The sequence below is a fragment of the Mesoplodon mirus genome (genome assembly GCF_964341445.2).
Source record: "Mesoplodon mirus genome assembly, chromosome: 6".
NCBI lineage: Eukaryota > Metazoa > Chordata > Mammalia > Artiodactyla > Ziphiidae > Mesoplodon > Mesoplodon mirus.
The window spans coordinates 127,497,030-127,522,983 of NC_138982.1; positions in this window are offsets into that span (position 1 = coordinate 127,497,030).

The window sequence follows — 25,954 nt, forward strand, 5'->3', positions numbered from 1 at the left end:
CTGTTTACCCACCACCCCAATAGTCCTAGTCTGATACTTAAGTGCTGTTAAAAATACCAGTTGGCTGTCAGAATGACTGATTATCTGACTGACAGAATCGTACAGAATTGGAAAGCCAAGTTTTAAGATGATTGTTTTCGTAAGCATTTAGTCTAAAAAATGGAAGCTGGAAAGTCCTGGGTCTATTTTTGAGTTCTTTTTACCAGATAATTTTTGAGCACATGCTTTACTCTTACCCATTAATTCACAAAATATAGGATCAGGACCTACTGTGTGCCAGGAAATTTTCTAAGTGCTGAGATTAAATACTTTAATCATAACTGATAAGGCCCCCTCTTCCCTTAGAGCTGGCTGATTTGTTTGTTTGTTTATTTGTTTGTTTTTCATGTAGAGAAATAAGCAATCGAGTTTGGGATATTGGAGTGAAACCAATTAATATTCTAGAGACTGACTTAACCACACCACCCCCAAGTTGAGGGGTCTCTCAAGGATATGACATCACAAAGCTTTATCAAAAGAAGTAGACAGCTATAAAATTATGTGTCAGGAAAATGTTTCAGGTGGTAAAACAGCTGGTGACCAAGAGACGTGAACAAATGTGGAATAATCAAGGAAGAGAGGAACACTGGTTGGGATATTGCAGAATAAGTCCTGGAGAGCAAGTTGTGAATTAAGTCTGGGAAGGAACCAGTAATACACCATGATAAGGAATTTCAAGTTTATTCTATGTGAAACTAAAACACCATAAGAATGTTTTGAATAGAAGAGAAATGTAACAAGAATTGCATTTTTAAAGACAATTTTGCTGCCATTTAGATAGTATGCTTGGGGCCTAAGAGTAGAAGCAGGAAGGAAATATAAAGTCAGTGTGTTATTGGCTGTGACTAAGATGAAAAGATTAGTAACTTGCCAGCAAGAAGCTTATAATCAAGCTGAAAAATAGGACACCTTGCTCATCCTAGAAAGTTGTCACTTTAAAAACTAAAAGTGTCCTCCAGGTCTTTAGAAAATTTACCTGTGGTCATCCCCAAGGCCAACACTTGCAGACTGATGTTCAGCTCTCTTTTTTGGAAGCACACTAATGCTTTCTTCAGATGTGAATACAACAAGGAAAAATCCTCCTTTAAATTTATAAGAATTTTTGCATATGTCATTTCATCATCTCATGAAAAACTAGTTTTCCACATTCCTCATTTCCTCTATATATTAATCATGCTCATTCCGTTTCCTCTTGGATGGTCTTTGCACTTAAAAGAAATTTATTCTAAATCAGCATCTTCTTTTTTTCTTTTCTTTCTGTTTTTTTTTTTTTTTTTTTTTTCAGTACGCGGGTTTCTCACTGTTGTGGCCTCTCCCGTTGTGAAGCACAGGCTCCAGACTCACAGGCTCAACGGCCATGGCTCACGGGCCCAGCCACTCCGCAACATGTGGGATCTTCCTGGATCGGGGCACGAACCCATATCCCCTGCATTGGCAGGCGGACTCTCAACCACTGCAGCACCAGGGAAGCACTGGCATCTTCTTTTTATCATTTACCTGACTCATTTTTGCACCATTTTTCTTATTTCTTACGGCCCTCCAGTGAACTTCTATGCACTATAAAAAACAGGAGTAGTTAAAATTTTTACAAAACTAAGTCCTGGATACTTTAAATTTATGTAAAACTCAGCTTCTTCTAATTGAGAAGACTAGGTCCCCACAGAAAATATAAAATAGTGGAATTTAAACACAAAAGTATACAGATAGAGATACAGATATATACGTCTATCTGTTTAAATCTCACTTTATTATATATATATATATATATATATATATATGTATATATGTATATATGTACATATGTTCAAATCCCACTGTTTTATATATATACTTTTTATATACTACTATATATATATATACTTTATACTTTCTCTGTTAGAAAAGTTGTACACCATATGAGTAGTTAAAATATTGGTCTATGAAACATTGTTTCGAGGTAAGAACTACCCTACCTAACTTTAAGTGACTTTCTGATTATTATCTCTTCATAACCAAAAATACTATGTTTAGAGAGCTCTACGACCAAATACATAATCCAGGTCTAAAAGAATGGCTATATTCCTAGAATAGCAGAGTCACAATTTTAAAGTATAATAAGTAAATGTAATTCCTTTCAAGTAATGAAGTGAGTTTAGGCAACTTTATCGAAATCAACTGATTAAGAAACATTAAAAAATACTGTGTTTTTCTCCTCAGATTAACCTCCCTACGTATGACTTCAGCTAAGAAAAAAAGTTAAGCTTTCACTGTCACATGAAAGCATAAATGAACACAGTTGGAAATGATGCATCTTTACAAAAGAATGAAATCCAAGTATGAATTCTAGAAGCAATACTGTTCTCTCCAAGGATGTCAAATAATTTGTATGTCTGTCCATGTCCTCACATTCACAAAAAAATTATTTAAATACCTCAATTCACCAAAATATCTTCCCTTGATGATATTGCACACTGTGAATGAGAAGGGAATTATGTCCACTCCAAATATTTTTCTTACAGAATTTTTTCCACATAAGTAATATAATGTTCTATCTTATAAGCACTGTAGGAAAGAAAATTCATATGTGACCTCTGGATGCCTATATTAAATGTATGTGTAGGCAAATGACAGAAATATTTAAAAGAAATATGTAGATTAGATGTTTGTGGAGAAACAGCTTGAAAATATTTTTGATGTTTTATTTTGTGTTGATGACTGACACAGAATAGATATAAATGTATCTGGTTCAGAAAAAAAAAAATCCAGGAGAAATGTAGAAGGAAAATCTTGCTTAGAGCACAAATGACAATATCCAAAAGCCCCAAATGGTGAAAAGGGAACTTTAGAGAGAAGTTCGGGCTTCAGAGACTGCAAATGCCACAAGCTATTAAAACTGTAAAGATTGCTTCCCGAAACTGTTTATTCCTGAAAATGAGCAGGGAAATCTTATGACCAAAAGGAAACAGAACAGAATCAGTTTCCAGTGTGTCTTGGGACTCGGGGCTTGCTTTTCACCTTAATTTCTTACGGTAGCAGATGAAAATAGAGAAAATACAAGAATTTGCCTCCTAGATACAAAAGGGAGGAGGAGATGGCAAGTTAGTTAGAAAGGTCAAAGTACCACCAGAAGTTTCTTTTCATGTTCACTAGAGTTGAACTGGTTGTTTTTATGTGTGAAAACTCTTCAACCTACGAAATTGTGAGATCCTGGAGGAAAACTTTCTAACCAAAGAGATGCTCTGTTTTGCATAGCCTCCTGTAAAGCTAAAAATACTACTAATGCAGTGTTATGCTGCTTCTGCACAGAAGTACAAATATAAAATGGTATGACTGGTCTAGGCTTATTTTTAGAGACAGTTTTATGTATCAGCATTGTTTTATTATTATTACATTTTTGGTGATAAGAGGCTAAAAATAAATAAATAAATTACCAAGATGTAGCTGAAGTTTTGTGTGCTTTTTTTCTCTTTCTGCTCACCTCTCTTCAAAAATACTTCTCCAGGGCATCCTTTCCAGGGTCCCTGGTGTATGTAAAGTTGTTTTATAGGTTAACTTATCCAAAATTGTCTATATTTTAAAATACTTTGTGGAGAATGACCCAACCACACCTTGGAATATGAGTCAGGTTTCCCTCAACATTCCTCAAATTATTTCCTACGGCAATTAATAGTCCAGAATGCTCCAGATAAGAATGAGTTTTAGAGGTGGTAGCAAGGGCAATGATAAGGATGAATAGTAAAATTCAACTTTTATATTCCATAATAAAAATCTTAATCACAAAGCACCATCAGTTAATAAAAATGTAGATTGTTTTCTCTTAATTAAGTTGATACCACTAGAGCTTAGAGCAAACTGCCATCTCCCCAATACGTTCCCCAAAACACAGATGGTGGAAAAGCATGAAGCCACCTCTCCCTAGTAAATCTGACCCTGTTCCACACTGAAAATAATTTAAAGTACCTCAACCAAGACACAATCTGGTTCTAATTCTCCTGTTTTTTTTTTTTTTTTTTTTTTTGGTGATAGCATATTCTCTTGAAAATCATGTAATTTGTATTGCATGTGGTTATTATTGAAGCCTTTGTATTAGGTATTTTGCTCTTCCTTCTCTCCTTTCCTTGATGAGGAAACCATTTCTGCCCTAATGACTCTGAAATTTACACCTTTGCCTTCTTTGTTCATTTAGATTTGTTTTGATTCAAAGTTCTACTTTATATTGTTTTCCATTTTACAAAACCACTGTACGTGAATAAAGAATACCATTATTTCTTGCTCCAAACAATGACCCCTTACTAGCTCCTCCCACACTGTAAATAGTAGCACAAGTAGCCACTTAGCCAGTTTCCAAAGCTTATAGTAAAAGAGGTAGCTAATTCTTCACTTCCATTTTTCCAGTTGTACAATATATCAAATGCTATAATAACCTCAATCTAGGTTTACAATCTTAGTACATCACAAAAGCAGTAACCCTTGCTTTCTTAACTTTAAAATCTCCAGTGTTTACACATTGACCACCTATAACTACTTTCCCTTTAGAAAAGACATAGTTGATCTATCTCAAATTAAATATTAACCATAAGCTACAAGATTCTGCAACTCACTCTTTCGTCTACCAGCTTTTATTGTCTGTTATTCCTGACTTTTCTATTTCGCATTTTACTACTATATAATTGGAAATTATATAGTAAATTCCCTCATTTCTTCAAAATGCTATTTAAGTCTCACACACTTCAGCAAGTATTCCATAAAATTTTTTTACTCCATTCTGGTCATTTTAACATCTTATCATCTCACATATCTTTCAAGAGAGGAAGTTGGCTAAGTATATGACTTTGTTTTTCTGTGTAAGCTATTTAGCTATGTTCTTGAAGAATATTCTTAAACTTTTACAGATTTTTGATGTGGTAATTTTATGGGTAACATTTTCAAAATAAAATAAATCTACTTTTATTTTTGACACCAAACAATTTTCCAAATATTTGAGAAAGTAAGTTTTTTCTGTCTTCCATTGACTCTTCATGTAATATATGCTTATATTTATTCTAGTGGTGAATGTTCTACTCAACATTAAGAGATCCAGATTTATTCATCAAAACAATTCATGTAGGTATTCAACAAATATTTATTGTCCACCAACTATAGCCAACTATGACTGCTAATTGTTTTACATGTTGAGATCAATGAATCCAGGCATTTCTCTTTCCTCAAAGAGCTTATAGTGGGGGAGAGAGACAGTAGATAGCAGAGAATTAAAGTAAATAATATGTGTTATGGGTTGAGATGTGTCCCCCCAAAATTCATATGTTGAAATCCTAACCCCTAGTACCTCGAAATGTGACTATATTTAGAAATAAGACCTTTAAAGAGGTGAATAATTTAAAATGAAGCCATAAAGATAGCTCCTAACTCAATCTGTCTGGTGTCTTTATAATATAAGGAGATTAGAACACATTGAGAAGCACCAGGGATGTGCATGCAAAGAGAAAAGGCCATGTGCAAGCCAGGGTACAAGGTCTCAGAAGAAACCAACACTGTTAACACCTTGGTTTTGGACTTATAGCCTGCAGAACTGTGAGAACATTAATTTCTTTTTCTTTTTCTTTTTTTTTTTTTTTTTTTTTTTTTGCAGTACGCAGGCCTCTCACTGTTGTGACCTCTCCCGTTGTGGAGCACAGGCTCCAGATGCACAGGCTCAGTGGCCATGGCTCATGGGCCCAGCCACTCCACGGCATGTGGGATCTTCCCGGACTGGGGCACGAACCCGTGTCCCCTGCATCGGCAGGTGGACTCTCAACCACTGCGCCACCAGGGAAGCCCATAAATTTCTATATTTTAAGCCACCCAGTCTGTGGAATTTTTTTTTGGTGCTGTAGGGATCTACTTGGAACCCCATAGGTGGTATGAAGATTATTTTAAGCTGAAGATTTGAGATTCAACAGCCGAGGTTTTCTCAGATCTTCAATTATCTGACCAAAAACAACAACTTCTGAGACATGAGGCTGTCATAAATTCCCACTTTGGAGAGTCTACTCCCAGGAGAGAGACCAAGAGAAAATGTACCATAAGTCCCCTCTCTGGGAAAGCTTCATGGCCATGAACAAGATAGAAAGACCACTCACACCTGCATAAGCAAACATGTCACAGATTTTATCTCTCAATTGTTCCCCACCCCCTTTCCCCCACTAAATAAGGCACCTAAGCCTCTTACTTTAACCATTTAGTAAGCTGCATATTTCTTTTGTTAGTTCCCATATGCATACAAACAAACTATTTTTCTCCAGTTAAAAGGTCCTTTGTCAATTTAATTTGCTGGTCCACAGGAACTTAAACTGAGAGGATGGAGGAAAAGTTTTTCCTTCCCAACAAAGCCCTAGCAAAAAATAGCAATGCATACTACGCAGAAAAGTAAATAAGGGGATGGATGCTATCCATGACTTTAAAGGCCATAGGAAATGTCTTTGAAGTGGTGACATCTGAGCTGAGAGATGAATTAAAATGTGATTTGAGGGAGCTGACCTTTGAGCCACTAATTAATTAAAAGATGATTTGGGGAAAGACAAATTATAAACTGCAAAGCCCCTAAGGTGGCACAAGCTTGGTGTGCTCTGAGAATGAAAAGGCCAGAGCAAGTGGAGGAAACTGTGGTTGGAGATGAAGAAGGCAAGTAAGTGACAGGCCACCACGTGTCATTGGGCTTCGTAAGCAGGGAAAAGGGTTTGGTTTTCATCATCACTCTGAGAAAAGCCATTGAGGATTGTTAAGCAATCCACTTAAGGCAAGTTTAAATTTAAGTGAAAATGTTGTAAAAGGCACACAGAGTGGGCTTTGTGTACTAAATACTCCCGAAGTATAAATTATCCTGTTCAAAATGGAGTAGCCATCTTTTTTCAAAATCCCATTTTGATTTTTTATGTTATGCTCAAAACTTTCTAATAAAAAATCGCATTAGCATACTTTATTTTACAGAGAGGAAATTTATTTCTAAACTACCTTATCAAAATGAGAAGCATGCCCATAGATAAGCTGTACTATATCTCTCATTTTTTTAATCCATTTAAGTCAAACTGGTTTAGTATTTCCTAGTCATAAAGCCCAAGACTATTTGATTTATTGGACTATAGAATAAACAAAATGGATGCTTTCAACTGATAGTTTGTTAATTTTTGCTTAAGTAGTTTTTCTGCTAATATGGCAACATAATATGGAACACAAATTGGTACAAGAATCTATCATAGAGTGTTAAAATTTTTAATTGATTGTTGTTAGTAAAATGTAATAAAATAAGTATTTTTGAAGGAAATTATTTAGAAGGAAAATACTAGACCACTAATAAATTGTCCTTAGAGTGAGAGCTGAGTATCTGAAGAAATTGCATTTTAGATACCTCCAAGGAAGAGCTCAGCTCTGTTGTTATTATTTAGTTATCAATTGGGTGTATTATACTTATAATCTAAAGTGAATACTGATCACATTTTCTTTTGATTTATTATGGTAAACAAATTTAAATGTCACACATAGTTGTAGGTGGGTGAGTGGATACTCGCTAAGACCTCTGCAGAAGCTTTTAAGCAGTGATGGGCAGTAACTCCTTGGTATAGTAAACATATTCTTCATAGAAATTTAGGTGGTGTTCAGTATTCAGTAGTGTGTATATGCATTATGTATTAATTCTTATCATAATATGGACATCTCCCGAGCCCAAAATAGCCGTGAATATTGAGAGCAATCGGTTTACTGGGCTGTTCCATCTAGTAATAAGTTGTAAATAATGGACTTTATATTTGCACTCATAGTTATCACACTTAAATGTTTTCTTTGACATAGGTCCTTTATATCAGACTGTAATTTCTCCAATTTAATTGCTTTGCAAAATGTGCAATTATAAAATCGACCAAAGCTATAAGGTACTGAACTTCTTTGACTTAAACACATTTTTCTCCCCAAACTAACAAGGTTCTTTGTATAGTGAAAACTGCAGTCTGTTTACTCAGAATACAGGGAGGAAAAACAGAACATGGAAAAATTAATGGGAATCGCCCACTTTGTCACAGGCATTTATGCCATTTTCTCCAAGTCTTCATGGAATTTTCACAACACTTTCTTCAGTTGGTTATTATTAACATGGCATAATTCACAATGCTAGTCGTTTAGAAATCAAAGCCATGCCTGGTCCTATAAATCACTACCACAAAGAAGTAGAATTTTTTGACCCAAAGTCAATAGCATGAAAACACATTTAGCTATTTTTCCACAATGATAATAGAAAAAAAATAATAAACAAAAAAGTAGTAGTTATAATTTTCAGTTTTCTCATAGTTTTCAAAGCTTCTTGTAAACTTTCTCACTTAATCTTTCTACCATACTGTAAGGTGTGCATTAATCTGATTTTCATTTTATAAGTAAAAATATTACTATGCAAGTGAGCTTTTTCAAAGCCACATACGAAATAACTTGCAGAGTAAGGGCTTAAACCTAGGACTTTGATATGTAAATGTCACCTATTTTATTATAACAGTTTTGGGAAATTGGGGATCTTCACTGAGACACCGCACAACATGCTTTGGTGAAGACTTTTAAGCTGAAATTAAAAGGTAAGTCCAAACACATATTTTCTCTATGCAAAGTTAGCTCACATTTATAGAACCTTTATTTGGGCTCCATTCACACCACATACCCTGATAGGACCAACTTGCTTGGACCTATGGAACCAAGCACACAACACCTGAAAACTATCTTGGAATTCTTCTGCAAAATGACCATTCCATAATCAGTATCAACACATTAAGATGTTTCTTGTAATTTTATTCTTTAAATAATGAAGAAGGTGTATTTGAATGCAAAGCAATTTATCTGCTTTTCTAAACATATACATTTAAAGCAACAAGTCGTTCCAAAAAAGTAATTTGATTATTACATCCAAACATTTCCATGGGCAAAGAATATAGAAACACAAACCATTTTCTGTTGATAAGAGCACTTCAATTGCCAGACTTTCTCTAACGAAATGTTGTTTGCTTGTTCTTTTTAATTTATTTTTGGCTGATTTGGGTCTTTGTTGCTGCACGCAGGCTTTCTCTAGTTGCGGCGAATAGGGGTTACTCTTCATCACAGTGCATGGGTTTCTCATTGCAGTGGCTTCTCTTGTTGCAGAGCATGGTCTCTAGGATGTGCGGGCTTCAGTAGTTGTGGCACATGGGCTCAGTAGTTGTGCCTCATGGGCTCTAGAGTGCAGGCTCAGTAGCTGTGATTCACGGGCTTAGCTGCTCTGTGGCATGTGGGATCTTTCTGCACCAGGGCTATGAACCCGTGTCCCCTGCACTGGAAGGCAGATTCTTAACCACTGAGCCACCAGGGAAGTCCTCTAGTAAAATGTTTTAAATGATAGAATGTGACAGGTTTTTCTCCACGTCTAGAATTATCAACATTCTATTCCTATGTAAAGACAAGCAAGTCATTAATTATCATCAATAGTGAATTACATTGAGAATCAGCAAGCTTCCAATATGCAATCAGAGCCAGCCATCTATGTAGAATACAACCTATTATCAGGACAGAGCCATTGTGTAGAGTAGGTCAGAGATAAGTAAAACAGAATGTGTGTCAGGCTACAATACTCTAAGATTGGGAAGCATTAACTGTTTTTTACTAAGGTCAATCTACTTACAGCAATAAAGACAAATCGACTTTACCATTTTATTTAAGTGTTGAGCCTGCTGTAGAGCAGGGTATGTTCAAACCTCTCAACCATTTCCAAGGACATTTGTGAGCCCTGGGGATATATTCCCAGTTGTGTCATGGCAGAGGAAAAACTATTTAAAAATTGGTTCATGCTCTTGATTTGCAGTCCTCACCATTATAAAGTACCAAATTGTAAGTTTCTCCTTTAAATCTTATTGTCTGTTATATTTTCTTTCCTAGCTTTGATTTTTGCCTGCATGGTAGATTTAATTTATATTGTAAGAGACATAAAATTATAGAGAACCAAAAGTGTTGGGTTATGAACTGTCTTGCAGGAACTCCTTCTTACTTCTTTTGAATAATAATGATAACACAAAAGACAGATGAACTCTATAGTCCAGTGTTTTTGTTATGCTATCTGTTATACTATGTATACTATACTATAGTACACTATACTATGTTGTACTATACTATACTATATAATGCTGATAAATAATATTAACTGTTCAACCATTTAGTTTCCTTGTATTTTTCCCTAAATAGATCTCTAGCTGTCTAAGTTTCTTTCTTCATTTATATAACAAATATATAATTGTTTCAAAATTTTAGGAAATTAGCAAAGTACTAAATAACTCTTAGTTTAAAAAAAATCCATACTACCTAAATATTAAAAGACTTCTGGATAAGCTCTTTCATGAACTATGAGATGAAAAGTCAAAGAGGCAAGTTCTCACTGCCCAGTGGAAAAAAATACAATTATAATACAAAATCTTGTGATAAATATATAAGCATTCACTTGAAGAAAATACTAGGAGTAAAATAAAATAACATTTCAAGGGTTTTGTTCATCTCCACTATTAATAATGTTTTGTCCTATTACTATTTCTATTACTGTAGCCATCAGCCCAACTTGTGGTTGGTGATTCCTTTATTCTGCTTATTCTAGAAAAACATAACAGCACACATCTCTCTTATATTTTGAAGAGTTGACCATGGGAACATACAGTGAAATTTGTAATAACTGGAGTTACTTCCCCATCATTTTAACACCTGTGAACCTGAAATAGCATCATATTGACACCTCTACTAAAACTATTCTTTCAAAGGTCATCCATCACTTTCTCATTAACAAAGCCGATAGCTTGATGATCCATCATAGGTGGGTGTGGTCCAAAGAGTGGGAGCAAAGAAGCCTTGTTGATCTGTGGAGACAGAAAGAGGCATTTGGAGCTACCAAGGAGACAAGATCTGTCATACAAGATATCAGAATAGTAGAAAATATGCAGAAAAGGAGATCCAGAAATCTGCATGGAAATTTGTGTAGTGCTTTGGCTAGTCTTCAGCTGATTGTAAGTGCAAATGTACAGGGTAAGACTCCATGAGATGAGGCATAAAACAAAATTTAAAATCAACATCTCTCTGGAAATGTGACCTGAATAACTGCTAGGCTTCATAAAAGGATGAAAAATATTCATGTACAAACTAGCCAGAGTTGAAAGACCACTTCTACATCATGGACTTTGAGTAATATCCCCAAAGCATTACAGTGTAAGAAAGAGATATTCTAGATCTAGGTCAAGGCAACTCTGGAACTGCCCTAACATTGCTGAACAACAGGATTTTATTAAACAGGCTGATCTTCAATTAAATTAACTGCCTATAAGAAACAAACCCAACACTCTATTAGGGAAGACAATAAAATAGAGATACTCAACATTATAGCACAATGTCTAACAAGCAAAAAAAAAAAAGTTCTGGGCATCTGGAAAATCAGGGAAATGTTACCAACAAATAATTAATAGGGGATAAATGGGAATCTCAATAAAGACATAGAAACTATACAAATTAAACAAATGGAAGTTCTAGTGTTAAAAATATAACATCTATAGTGAAAATTTTATTGGGTGGACTTGACAGTAGATTAAACAATATGAAAGTAAACTTAAGTGACTTTGAAGAGAGACAGTGAAAATATCCAAAGGAAGCAGACAAAAAAGTTGGAAAAAATTGAACAGAGCCTCATTGAACTGTGAGACATTATTAAGTGATCTAAAATATATGATTGGAGTTTCACAATAAAAAGAGAGAAAAAATGCTAAAGAAATAGTAGCTAAATGTTCTCAAAGAATTGCAATAAACCCCAGACAACATAACACAAAGAAAGTCATCTCAAGGTAAATCATAAATAAAATGCTGAAAACTAATTTTTGAGAAAAAAAATGTTGAAAGCAGCCAAAGAGAGAATTCAGATCACATGCATGGGGAAATCATGAAGAGTAATTCATAATTTCTTATCAGAAACAGTGGAAACAAAAAAAAAATTGGAAACAGCCTATTTAAAATCCTGTGGTTGTGGGGAGAAATCTAGAATTCTATAAAAAACAAAAATAGCCTTAAAAAAAAAAGCCAGACAAAAAAATTTAAATAAGAGATGTTTGAGAGAATTTGACACCAACAGAACTTACTACAAAAAGTGTTCATGAAAGCAGTATGTGACTTCTGAGCCTTGGCCTCAGAAGTCTTGAGGCTTCTGCTCTCAAATTCGTTTTCTTGCTCCCCTGTGACTGTCATAAATAAAAAAAAAAAAGAAAGAAAAGAAAAGAAAACTGTTCAGGCTGAAAACAAGTGACATAAAATGAAGCATCAAGAATTGGAGGGTGCCAGAAATGGTAAATATGTTAATAAATATAAAACATATTTTTCTCATGTAAAAAATTAATTTTAAATGATCGACTCTTTAAAGCAGAATAATAATAATGTTTGGTGTTTAGCATACACAGGAGAAAAATATGCACGACAGCACTACCACTAGGAGGGGGAGTGGCACTATGCTGTTATAAGGATGTTACATTGTAAGTAAAGTAATATATTATTTAAAGATAGTGATGAGTTAAAGATATATATTGAAGTCTGTAGAGCAATCAATACAAAACTAAAATGAATTTGTATACTAATAAGACAATAAAGTGCTTAAAAGACCAACAGTTCTTTAACTTCAGGGACCTCAGAGACACTCTGCCCACTTATAAGCTTAACAATAAGGTGAATAAAACAAGTTTACCAGGTTTAACAAAATTTTAAGAAAGGTTTTCATGACACAGAATAAACAGGGAAAACAAAGCAAAAACAAAAACAATCTAAGGTTCTGGATTCAGTAGTCTAAGAGCAGTAAATAAGATGCATACATCAATATATTACTGGGAACCAGCAAGGAAAATTTCTGCCTAATTTAGGCAGAGAGAATTCAGAACGATAGCCTAATATGTGCACAGGTAATGAGTAATAAGAGGAAGATTAAAAAGTTCTGGGACAGGGCAGGGTAGCTGGATTGAGAATGTGATGTTAGAGATATGACTGGAAAATAGAAACCTGGACAGGACTAAGGATCATAAGATCCTACCATTTCTGGAAACTACATTGTCTCTCAAATCAGAAATTTGACTAGATAGCAAAATTATCCTAAGTTATAACTTTCAAAAAATAGGTATGTCTTCCTCATTCCTTTGTGCTGAAATAACTACCACAATGTCCTTCACATACAAAGAGCTATAAAATATGAGCTCAGTGGATTTTTTTATAACTGATATGATTGGTGAGATATGTTCTATCTTCCAAGGTTATGTTTCCAAACTGTGGCTGAGAATCGACATAGACTCCTCAAATGTGTTAATATGTGTGGAAATGATCTGCACCTGGATTTTTAAAAATGACTTTGAAGTCCTCAGCAAACTACTAACAGAACTGCTATCAGAGATGAATTTCTCTTCTTCCAGCTAAAGGCTTTAGAAAGCTAACTATGGAAAGAAAGAAATATTTGGGAACTGAACATCAGATGTACATATAACAGAATGTCGAATTCACAATGTTTCTTTCATTGCAAGAAAAAAATAAAAACCTCTAGAAAAAGGAACGCATCTCACAATCCCTGGAAAGGAGTCTGACATGAGACATAATTCAATCACCATAAAATTATTTTAAAAGCACCTCACTGAGTATTAGGGAGTGATGAAATATTAAGATAAGCCAAATATAACATGTGGCTTTTCTAATCCAGCAGTTGTTGTGAAAATCAGAAATATAACCTAACCTATTTTATTTTTTTTAAATCTATTCTCTTTCTTAAGATAGGTAAGTGGGTAGTCATTTTGTTTTATTTTTATTAGTCTTCAAATTTTATATACTATCTTATATGCATGACATTTTAAAATAAAACATTTTTAAAGGAATAGATATGTCAGATACAAAGATTATTTAGTGTATGAAAATAGTAATATTTGCATGTTTCTGATGAAGGCTAGGGAGAGATTTCTTATAAAAGTATCCTCAAAAGTTCAACCTGGAGGAAATAATATATAAAGGAAACAAATTCAAGGCATATCTCATTCAGTGTAGAGCAGGTTCAGTATCCAAGTGTGCAGGGTAATGAGAAAGGGGCAGCCTCTGTGACGCAGGGGGAGAAGATGGGCAACAACCAATAGCCTTCTGAGGTGCAAGGATACATCTCCGGCCCCATTTTCACCAGAAAGGATTCACAATGCCTTTTGCACATTTCAACCCACACAAATGCTTCCACATAGGACTTTTATAAGAAGGCTTCCCTGAATACTCCTTCCACAGGTACAGTTAATTGCTCCACCCTGCATCCTCCCATTTTACTTTATATTTTTTTCTTTCTCTGAGCTCAGTACTTAGCAAGTATACTATATATTTTTTTAAGTTTGAATTGAGTATTTTTACATCTTTATGTCATATATGTATATATATATATATATATATATACAAAATATATATATATATATACACACATACATATATATATATGTAATTAACCCTTTTAATTGAAATATAGTTAATTTATTTACAATGCTGTGTTAGTTTCCAGTGTATAGCAAAGTGATTCACTTATACATATATATCTATATCTATTATTTTTCAGATACTTTTATATTATAGGTTACTACAAGACATTGAATATAGTTCCCTGTTCTATACAGCAGGTCTTGGTTGTTTATCTATTTTATATATAGTAGGGTGTATGTGTTAATCTCAAAGTCCTAATTTATCTCTCCACCCACCATTGGAAATATACGATAATTGGTGTATGTGTGTATAAAATTTCTGACTGGTTGTATTCTGAACAATTAATTAAATAAATTTTGAGTGGAAGGTATCTAATTAATTTATCTATACCCAGTGCCTGAGTACATAGGTCAATCAATGTGTAAGTACCAAGAACAGAATGATCAGCTTAGTCTCCCCATTAACTTTACCTTTTTTTTTTTTTTCATTTCCTCTTCTGTGTTTTCATGCTTTGCTTCCCTTTCTGGAAAGTTCTTTTGTTTTAACTATCCAAATCTATCCTCCATAGTGGCTTTTCTCACAATTTGAATCTACACTAGTCACCCCTCTTCTGAAATACCACAGCACTAATACCACGTCTTTTAGTCAAACATGGGAAGACTATCAATCAGGAGCAAAACACCATAGACTGGGTGACTTAAACACTTACCCTTACTTCTCACAATTCTGAAGGCTGAAACGTCTAAAATCAAGGTGCCGACAGTTAGTCTCCTGGTGAGAGTCTCTTCCTGGCTTGCAGAGAGCCACCTTCTCCCTGTGGCTTCACATGGTATCACCTCCTCTTCTTATAAAGACACTAATCTTATGATGGGGGCTCCACCCTCATGACCTCATCTAAACCTAAGTACCTCCCAAAGGTCTCACCTCCAAATATCATCATATGTTGGGGGTTAGTACTTCAACATACGAATTTTGGGGAGACACAATCATTTAATCCATAACACCACATGCCACACAATTAGTATAAATACAGCTAATTGGTAGAGGTTGAAAGAGATCTTTCCTCACACATTGGGCCCTGGAAATTGATGAGTACTCCACTCACATGGTCACAAGCTGTTTGCTAATCCCAAATCATGATCAACTGCAGAAAGAGGATCATGAACAGATTGTTTGGGTTATCCTAATCCTGTATGTGGCTCAAAAGTTCCTCTTACCCTCAATGAACTGATTGTTCTTAAGAAATATTTTATTGTACAGTTTTGTCAGGAAGTCCAACATAAATTGATCTATTTCCAGTAGTTCTCTCCTTCTTCTCATCTATCCCACCCATACAAAGGCATGTAAAGATGGACAAGATGTATCCTATGCATTAGATGCATTACCTTATTTGCCTTATTCCAATTCTTATTCTGCCAGCCTTAAAATGTCACTTTTGCTTATTTTCTTGAATTTTGTAGAAATATAACTACAATATTTATTTATTTATTTTCCCTAAAATGTTCAGTTTCAACATTATGTTCATTGTTCCACACCTGTAGTTACAGGCATATGTGATTCCAATAGAGATGTGAAAGTGTACTTTATAAAAATTATTAAAACATTTTGAAGAACTCAGGGGTTGATAGACGAAAGAGCAGCCTAAACAGATATTCTTTTTCAGAATGAATTCTAAAATGCCCCAAAGTGAAAACTGTGGCCATTTGTTGGGCTGCACCTTGCAGGTCTACAAGCCCTGTGCTTGTCCAGCTTCAAGATTGAAGAAAGAGCTCAGAGACAGTGACAGAGACATCAACGGTTTAATGGATGGGGAAGTTTACATGTCTGAAGCAAGGTCCCGGAGCGACACCCCACTGTGGGCAGCAGAAAGAGGGCAGGACATGGAAGCTGTCTTTGTTCCCAGAGGGAGGTTACCAGTTATAGGAGGAACTGAGGTCAGATTGGCTCATAAGTTACCAAGGAAACTAGCAGAGGGGCACACCCCTCTCTGCCCCTTTGATAAGCTATCATGGTGGAGATGTTTTGATCTAAAGATTAGAACAATCAGTAGCTGGGGCAAGTATGATGAAGGTCAGTCACATGAGTGAATACAGTGTAGGTGAAGCAGACACTGGTCAAGCAGGGGATGTACAGAGAGCAAGAGAACAGCCATCTTGGGTGACATGGTCGTACACTGTTTCATCTCAATAATATTCTGATAATTTGTAGTTGAAAAATCAGCCCTTCAGTCCCCACTAGCTTCTCCCCCAAATCCAGCTCTTGACTAACATGTAAGGCACAGTGGAAAACGCAACCCTCTGACCATTTCAATATGCCATATCTTTTGGAAAAGAGCAAATCCCTGAACTCAGGTTTTAACAGATAAGTAGAAAAAGCAATATGTTTTAAAGGCTAAAAAAAATCATAATTTTCATGTGCTTTTTTTCAACTTCAATGCAGCTTCATCTATAATACGCTGGAAATTTCAGTGGAAAGGTATATTTTATGAAGTAGAAAATTTTATTTTTTATTTTCCCAGAATGCTCCTTCTATTACTAACCTCTGATTTTATTAAACCCCACTGTGATAGTTTTCCTGCAATCAAGCCTATGAAAAGTACAATTCTTCAGAAATTGCATTACGGCCAGCCCATGAACTTCTTCCTGACATATTCCTACGTGCACAGTGTTACTCTCATCCTCTACCCTCATGACACTTACCCTCCATTATGTCTGAGGAGAGAAATCAGATTTGCAATTTGCTGGGCAGCGAGGAGGGAATTTCTCTTTTTCAAGAGCCTGAAAATCTAAGTGTTACACACTTGTGAATTATGCTAGGTTAGCCACCAGATAAGCTTTTAAAGATTTTTTTTAAAATTGGTACTGCAATTACATGTAAACATTTTGTGGATAGAAAGTGGAAAAATGAGTGATGACTATTGTATTCCAATATGAAATTGAGAACTAAGGAATATATTCACTTCATGTACTCTTGGAATAAGGATTGGATTGGCATAGACTGTGGTTTCATGTATCCCCATCTCTAAACTCGTCAAGTTATATACATTAAATATGTACAGCTTTTTGTATGTCAATCATACCTCAATGAAATGGTTTAGAAGAATGGGACTGGTAAATCATTCCTATTATTACTTAGTCTGTGTAGCACTTAAAGAGAAACCATATTTCCAAATTAAATTTGTCAAATATTCATTTAGGTTTTCTTTTAAATAGAATATATTCTTCATTATGAAAATATTGTGATTCCCCTTTGTTTAACCCCCATCCCCAATTTATCTTCAAAGACATGGAGTCAAAGTCTCTTTAAGTCTAAGCCAAGTCTACCTCAATGTCCTGCTCACTTAGTTAAAATGACGAATTTCTCCAGTGCACCCTATTGGTCATGGTTAGTTTTCCCAGAGAACTTGAGAGACTACTCCAACACCCCACATTCCCTGACTACCCTCTATCTTTCTTGCAGAGACTCCACCAGCTCATAGATACCTGGCCTACTTGACACAGGACCTCAGAGAGAACCTCCCCTCTAACACATGAGCCCTCCACTTCAGGGAGCTGTGCAAGTTCCAGATCTGCTCAACCTATACTGCTCCAGCCTCTCCTGGTGGTTCTACTTGTAACCTGATTAACTATTCTTTTCCATATACCACTCCCCCAAAATGCTAGTTACATTATGTTTCCTTCCAGTTTTATCCCCCACTGGCCATCAAGATTTTTGCTACTGTTTCCTCTTGTTGATTCAGGCCCTATTGGCTAAATGGAATTTATTCAGGTTCCTCTTGCCTAAACTGATTAAATGTCATACTCATTTGGGACTCAGGCCCCTAAAACCTAGACCCTGCCTAACTGCCAAGCTTCATTTCTCACTACTTTCCCCCATCACTCTGTGCACTCCAGCCCTCTTGAGGCCCCTTCCAATGCCTCCCACCTTATCATCTCTCTCTCCTTATTGGTCCTGTGGGAGGGATGTTCTCCCTGCACCAGTCAGGAAACAGCTGCTCATTCTTCTGCAGACATTAGCTGAACCTTCACTTTCTTGCAATGTCTATCAGGAAACCCAAGACTTGTGAGGGCTCCCATGCCATAAAATTCAAAAAACATTACACTTCTATTATAAATTCATTTTATTAACTTGTTTAATTGCCTGTTTTTTTGTTATACTGTAAACACTATGAGAGATAAGACCACACTTCTTTTTTTTCTTTACTGTACTTTGATACTTAATTTAATGCAGTTACATAGTATGCCCCCAATGCATACTTGTTGAATGAACTGAAAGTGATAGCTTTTATTTATGTGCCATACTGCAGGAATTCAGTTATTGTACAAACAAACATACCTAACATGCATCTTCATTACTGTAGTATCATTGCCATGGTTCTCATTTACATTCTCCATTGTTCTTGGCATGTACTGGCTGAAATATTGTATACGGAGGTTACCATCATGTATTTCTCCTCCACCAATGTACCATGGAATACTATAAGAATTATAAATCTTTTAAAATATGAAATGTGGCTGGCATGAAGCCAAAAACTCTATAACCCCCATGACAGTTGGGATTCAATCAGGGAAGCAGAAGTTCTATATGAGACAAGCTTGGGAAGTAAAAGTCTTAAGGTAGGGATAGGGAATCAGAGAACTCACCAACCAGTCAATCTGAGAAGGCTTGCACATCCACCTATTGGAATGGAGCCATGGAGGGTAATTTGGAAATATCTGGGGAAGTTTTTAAGTCTTCATCCAAGCACCTGGGATAGGCATAGTTGGTCAGCAGCTGGAAAATGAGCTGGATGCAAGGTACTGTAATATGCAGAATCTCCTGATCTGTTCCAATCTATCTGTCACAACCACTCACCACCCCAACCTTCAGAAATCAATGGGAAATGCCTTATTTCTGCCTCCCAAATCTCATGCAAGTGTATCTTTTGGTCGACTCTGTCAAGACCACTTAGAAAAGAATATACTGGGAAACAGTTCCACTTAACCAAGTGGAAGGTATAATGGGCCAGCCCATCCCCTTTTATTGTAGGTGAATTTCAAAATAGAAAAACAAATCAGGTTAACAATTCTAAATGAAACAAACATAAACATTAGAAGCACATACTTACTTTAAAGAGAAACATAACAATCATCCAATAATCTTCATTTCTTAAGGTTGCTAATAATAGACATTTAATAAAATATTTAAAAGAATTTATCAGTGTTTTGGTTATCTATTATTGCATAACAAACCGTCCCAAAACTTAGTGACTTAAAACAATAGCAATAATTTATTTGTTCACAATTTTGCAATTTGCATAGGGCACGGTAAGGATGCTGCAAGTAGGGAAAATCAAGCTAAGGAAGCTCTACTGGGGAGAAAATCTACTTCCAGGATGGCTCACCCTCAGTGCTGGAGTTCAGCTTCAGGGAAAGGGGTATTAGCCAGGGACTCTATTCTCTGACTACTTGGGCTTCCTCATAGCATGGCTGATGGGGTCAGAAAGGGAGAATCTGAAGTTGCCAGTCCTCTGAAAAGTTCAAACCTGCAACTGACACAATGTCAGTTCTGCTAAATTCTACTGATTAAATAGAATCAGGGCCAGCTAAGATTCAGGAGAATAAAGAAATAGATTTCACTTCTGTTTAGGTTAGGAGTGGTTGCAAGGATTTGCAGCCGTCTTAAATCTGACACAACCATAATTAATGCTAAGTATGCTTTGAAATCATAGTATGTAGTTAATTTTAATAAGTTAGGATTAAACATATGTATTATAGGTATATTATTATTAATAATTAACATTTCTCACTTAATAATTCCTAGAAAAATGAACTTACATTTCTATGCAGATTTTATTTACTGTTTTTCTGATTTTTTTTCTAAATTGAGAAGCAAAACTAGAAAAGTTTAAGGGCACAGACTCTAGAGCCAGTTGTTCAAGATTTGAAATCCAGCTGTGTGACCTTGAACAACTTATATAATCTATCTGTGCCTCAGTTTCCTATTTATAAAATGATGCTAATAATAATACCTACTTTATAGACATCATCAGGACTAAATAAGCTAATAAACATAAATCACTAATAAGAATGCTTAACACACTGTAAGCAGTATTTAAACACATTATTATTATTTCTACTTCTTTTTATAAACCTTTCTTGAGTATAAAAATAAGAGTATAGCATCTATTATTAGCAAAATGTAAAGGAAAAAAATATGACACATTTTTTAAAAAATTCCAATTAAATATAACTACTTAGAAAAATGTAACAACCCACAAGAGGACTGAGTTTTCTTTTTTGAGTTGAAACACAAGTGACATGAATATACATGTAGAAATATCTACATACACATATGTAGGGATAAATCTAGACCTATATGCTTGCAAATAGAGCATTCACAATTTCTCAAAAGAGTAAAGGTAAATCAGTAGCAATGAAATATGAAGTTGTTTTCATTATATTTGGAAATCCTTGAAGTTTCCATGGTAAGGCAGTGTGTTACATTATCAAGGGAATTGAATCTAGTAACAGATGGCCTTGGTTCAATCTAAGCTTTAATATATCTTCTATTCTTGACTTTAACTTTGGGACTATGATGTACAATCACTGTGCTTCAACTTCCTCACCTGTAAAGTAGAGAAAACAATAATTCGTGCCTCATAAGTTGTTGTGAAAATGGTATGAACTAACAAATGTAAAGCACATAGGACACTGTCTATCAAACAGTAAACAACCCAAAGCTGAACACTGTCTATCAAACAGTAAACAACCCAAAGCTAATGCTATTATTATATTATTATTCCTTTTACTGTTATTATTTTTAGCAGTATTTGACTCATAAGAATCTGATACAATTGTCAATATTAAAACTTGCACAATAATCATGTAAAATGTGGATTCATGTAAAATTTATATTCTTCTCTACAGTTTTTGTCTCACCACCACCCCCAACACACACATACATATACACACGACAAACAAATATAAATAGTTTCGGCCCCATTCTTTTCTACAAAAGTCTGAATATTTCCATATTTTGAAAATTTAGTATACTCCAACAACACTCATGGTTTACAGTTACACTCCACATTTGCACAATGATGTTTCAAAGTAAGATAAAATCACCTTAGAAATAAACTGTGAAGAGATATGCTGTTCTCTGCTTCACTAGGAGAAAGAATGTTCTGTGCACAGGCACCAGAATAAGGGCTGCAGTTTATCCTGGTTAGTGGAACAACTATTTAAGAAATAGGCTACAGATTCCACCTTGCTGTTCTTGTGACAATGTACAGAAAACCATACCCTATATAAATGGAGCAAAAATACAAAATGCTTCCGAGTCAGTTATAAACCTTGGAAATTTTGAACCCTAAGCAAAAGCAAATAGTGGAGTTTCTAATTAATTTGGGAAACATTTTCTGCAGTTATTTGAAGTAAAATTATAAGATTAACACTGGCAATGATAGGAAAAATTCCAACAATGTCTTGTGAATTCATTTGCTAGAGTTGCCATAACAAAATACCACTGGAAGATTTAACAGAAATTTCTTTTCTCACAGTTCTGGAGGCCAGATCAAGGTACTGGCAGGTTTTTGATTCTCCTGAGGACTCTCTCCTTGGCTTCAGGAAGGCTACCTTCTCTCAGTGTCCTCACATGGATGTTCCTTGGGGCGTGGGTACCCCTAGTGTCTCCTTGTGTGTCCAAATTTCTCCTTCTTATAAGGACACCAGTCATATTGGATAAAGGTCCCATCCTAGCAGCCTCATTTGAATCACCTTTTTAAAGACCTTATCTCCAGATATGGTTATATTCTGATGTAGTAGGTGTTGGGACTTCAACATATGAATTTTGAGGGACCAAAATTCAGCTCATAACATTTAGTATTTAGATACTAGAGAACCCTGACTAATATAAAGTCTGTATTAGTCAGGGTTTCCCAGATAAACAGAACCAATAAGGGGTGTGTGTGTGTGTGTGTGTGTGTGTGTGTGTAGAGAAATGGAGATTTTAAGGAATTGACTCACATGTTTATGGAGGCTGACAAGTCCAAAATCTGCAGAGCAGGCCAGAAACTGGAGATATAGGGAAAATCCAATGCAGCAATTCAAATCTGAAGGCTGTCTGCTGGCAGAATTTCCATATTGGCTCCCTGAGATGTAGAGTGTGGGCCACGATGGTAGAAAAGGCCAAGAGGAAACCACCAGAACTGTTTCTACTCAGAAAATAGTAAACCAAAGCAATATTGTATCCCTGGAGGGATTGCAGAGATTAGTGCCACCATGAAGGACTTAAAAGACAGATGCATGGGTGGTGATTCTCACCACTTCCCCATTCAGCTAGCCTATTTGGTCTGTACAGAAGACAGATCTTGGAGTCTGACAGTGGATTGTCATAAATTTAACTAAGTGGTAATTCCAATTGCAACTGTTTAATTGGTTTCATTGCTTGAGGAAATTAACACATACCCTAGTATCTGGCATGCAGTTATTGATCTGGCAAATGTTTTTTTGTGTTGTTGTTTTTTTTTTCCTCCATTCCTGTTAAAAGGAAGAGTATGTCTGGAATACATAGGAGATCTCTTAGGGTGACTTTCAGTGTTACCATGTCCTGTGATTAAAGTTAGTGGAAAACTACAACAGCCAATCCAGGCAGGACTATTAATGGCACAGATCCTTCAGGAATAAAAGTTTGGTTTACCCCCGCCAGGTAAAGAACCATGACCAACTGAAAAACTTGCTAAGGGCAAAAAGAGTGAATGTATAGTGGAAAAAAGTAGTTATAAATACCAGCTATGACCACATGACTAGTTACAGCTTTGGTGTTATCCTATAACCCCTGTTATCCCATCACCCTGTTGCGATTGTTCACAGAGCACATATTACCATCTGTTTGTTTATTTGTTCATTATCATATGACCTTGATATGTAAGAATGTAAGCTCTGTGGGTCCACAGACCTTATCCAGTTATTTTTTCCATCACTACATCACAAGCATCTAGAATAATTTTGAAGACATCAAAGAAACTCAATAGATATTCATTAAACAAATTTATGTTAATGAATACAATAACACACACACATTTTCAGTGGAATAAGATGAAGTGTGCTGATGATTCTTCAAATTTGTTTGTCCTGACCTGCTCTGTTAAAGCTGTAGGGGACTTGGAATCCCTGAGCCTTCACAGTGTGACCCACCTCCTTCCTAGGAGACCTGATGACCCAGAGGATCCCTGACACCTCTGGGCCTCCCTGGACTGCAGGTGTAGCAGCAGAAGCAAAAATGGCCACTTAGGAAAGACCTGAATTTGGATTTGACATTAGCCAGAATTACCAGCTGTGCAGTGTTTTAAGATGTGTTTGGCATCAGTCACTTGGGAAAACTTAAGGACTCGTTTTTCTCTCCTTTTTAAAGAAAGTCTACTATAACCTCAGGTGAAGCCCTGTTCAGATTTGTATTCAGTGTGACCAAATACAGGGTTTGTCACACTGAAGGACTGGTTTCCACCACAGGTGACTTGAGGGCTTCATTGGCATGTGCTGTCATCCCATTCTTCTCACTGCGTTTTCCATAGTCTTCAACCCGGATGGAGCAGCTTTAGGCTAGCTCATTTTCCCTTCTTAATATGTGCTGGTTCTTTACTATAAAAACCATGACAGCTCTTCATATCAGTATCTCCCAGGAACACCCAAGGAGACTTGGAACTTGTCTCAAGTATTAATATGTAATCATCAGAGCAGTGATGATGAATGCAAAGCTGCTCCAGGACTTGTTGAAAAGACATCTCAGGGGAAGGCTCTGTCTTTAACTGCCAGCATCCTGTGGGCCACAAGTGATCACAGGAAACCCTGTGGAATATCCATCTCTAACGTGTACAGTGCCAAGCAAACAGGGCAGTCCAATAGCTGGACTGAGGGACGGGGAAGCCAGCCAGTGTTCCCTAACTTTGCTCAGCTCACTGCATGAAAAGAAAATTACATTACTTACACAGTAGATCAGGGAAAGTGGAAAGGGCTGACTACAGCCTGGAGCTCTGCTACTCCAGGCCCCACCTTGTCCTACAGCAAACCTGGAAGGTCAAAGCACTCCCATGTGATACCCTCTTCTCTACACATAAGTCTGTCAGGGCCCACATCCCTGGGTGAGGTTCATTCTCTTGACTTCAAGTTTCCTCAAGTCCTGCTTACAAAGGTCCCAGAGAGCTCCCTTCTCCGAAGGCTTTCTCATGCCTTTGTGTTTCGTCAAAGCAGTCTGGCAGGGCTTCCCTGGTGGTGCATTGGTTGAGACTCCGCCTGCTGATGCAGGGGACACGGGTTCGTGTCCCGTTCTGGGAGGATCCCACATGCTGCAGAGTGGCTGGGCCCGTGAGCCATGCCCGCTGAGCCTGCGTGTCTGGAGCCTGTGCTCCACAACGGGAGAGGCCACAACAGTGAGAGGCCCGCATACCACAAAATCAAAAAACAGAAAACAAACAAACAAACAAAAAGCAGTCTGGCAGGGGTAGAGAACTGAATCTCCAAAAGTACTAACTAAGAGACCTAGATTTCAATTCTAAGAACTCAGGAGAAATCAGTTGGAAATGGCTGGGTCTTACAATTTCATGGTTTTTTGTGGAGTCAGCTTGTTGCTGTTCAATTCAAGTGTTCCTGGAAGGGGGTGACTCTCCTCCAGGGGTGACACAATGACCCAGGCTCCTTCCCTCATGTAGCTCTGCTCTCTGTCTTCAGCACATGCTTCCCAATGTGGCCCTGGGGACAGGCTCTAATCCACCCAGTCATCTTCAGGAGTGTGTCTCTGCCCTCAATTGCATTTTCTACTCTTTATTACATGTTCCACAAATAATGGTGTGCTTCCAACATTCCCCTTTTCCTGACTCTCAGTTTACGTCTCCAAGTCTCAGAAGTGGTTGTTCCTGCTCCTGGAGGCCTAATATCAACGATGGAAGCACTATATTGTAAATTGCCAAGCTAACAACAACAAAAAATCTCTTTATGTTAATGAGACATTAATGTAGCCTTAGCATACTATTTTGTTTTTATCTTCAATAAAAGTAATCAATAGTGCATTAAATTTCTTCCAATGATTATGATATTTCAGAAATACTGACAAGCAGTCATTATGGTCTTCATTCTGTAAAAACTGCAAAAATGCTCTTACTATACATTTTATAGGTACAATCCCCTTAATGTTCATCAATCTTTATAAGTTTTTTTGTTCACCAATAGTATTGGGAAATTACAGGTCTTCTACACTTGTCATTCATAAATGCAGGCTTTCTATCACCAAAAGACAGTGAGGTGATTTAATGAGTAAATGCCCAGAGTATTTGCTAATAGATAGAAATGTATAAAGGACAAGCAGACCTTCAATAAATAGTCTTTCATTGGGGTAAAGACTACTCTGGGAGGGCCATAAATGATAAATGATGAAAATAACAAGGACTCAAAAGGAACAAAACACTATCATAAAATATTGGACG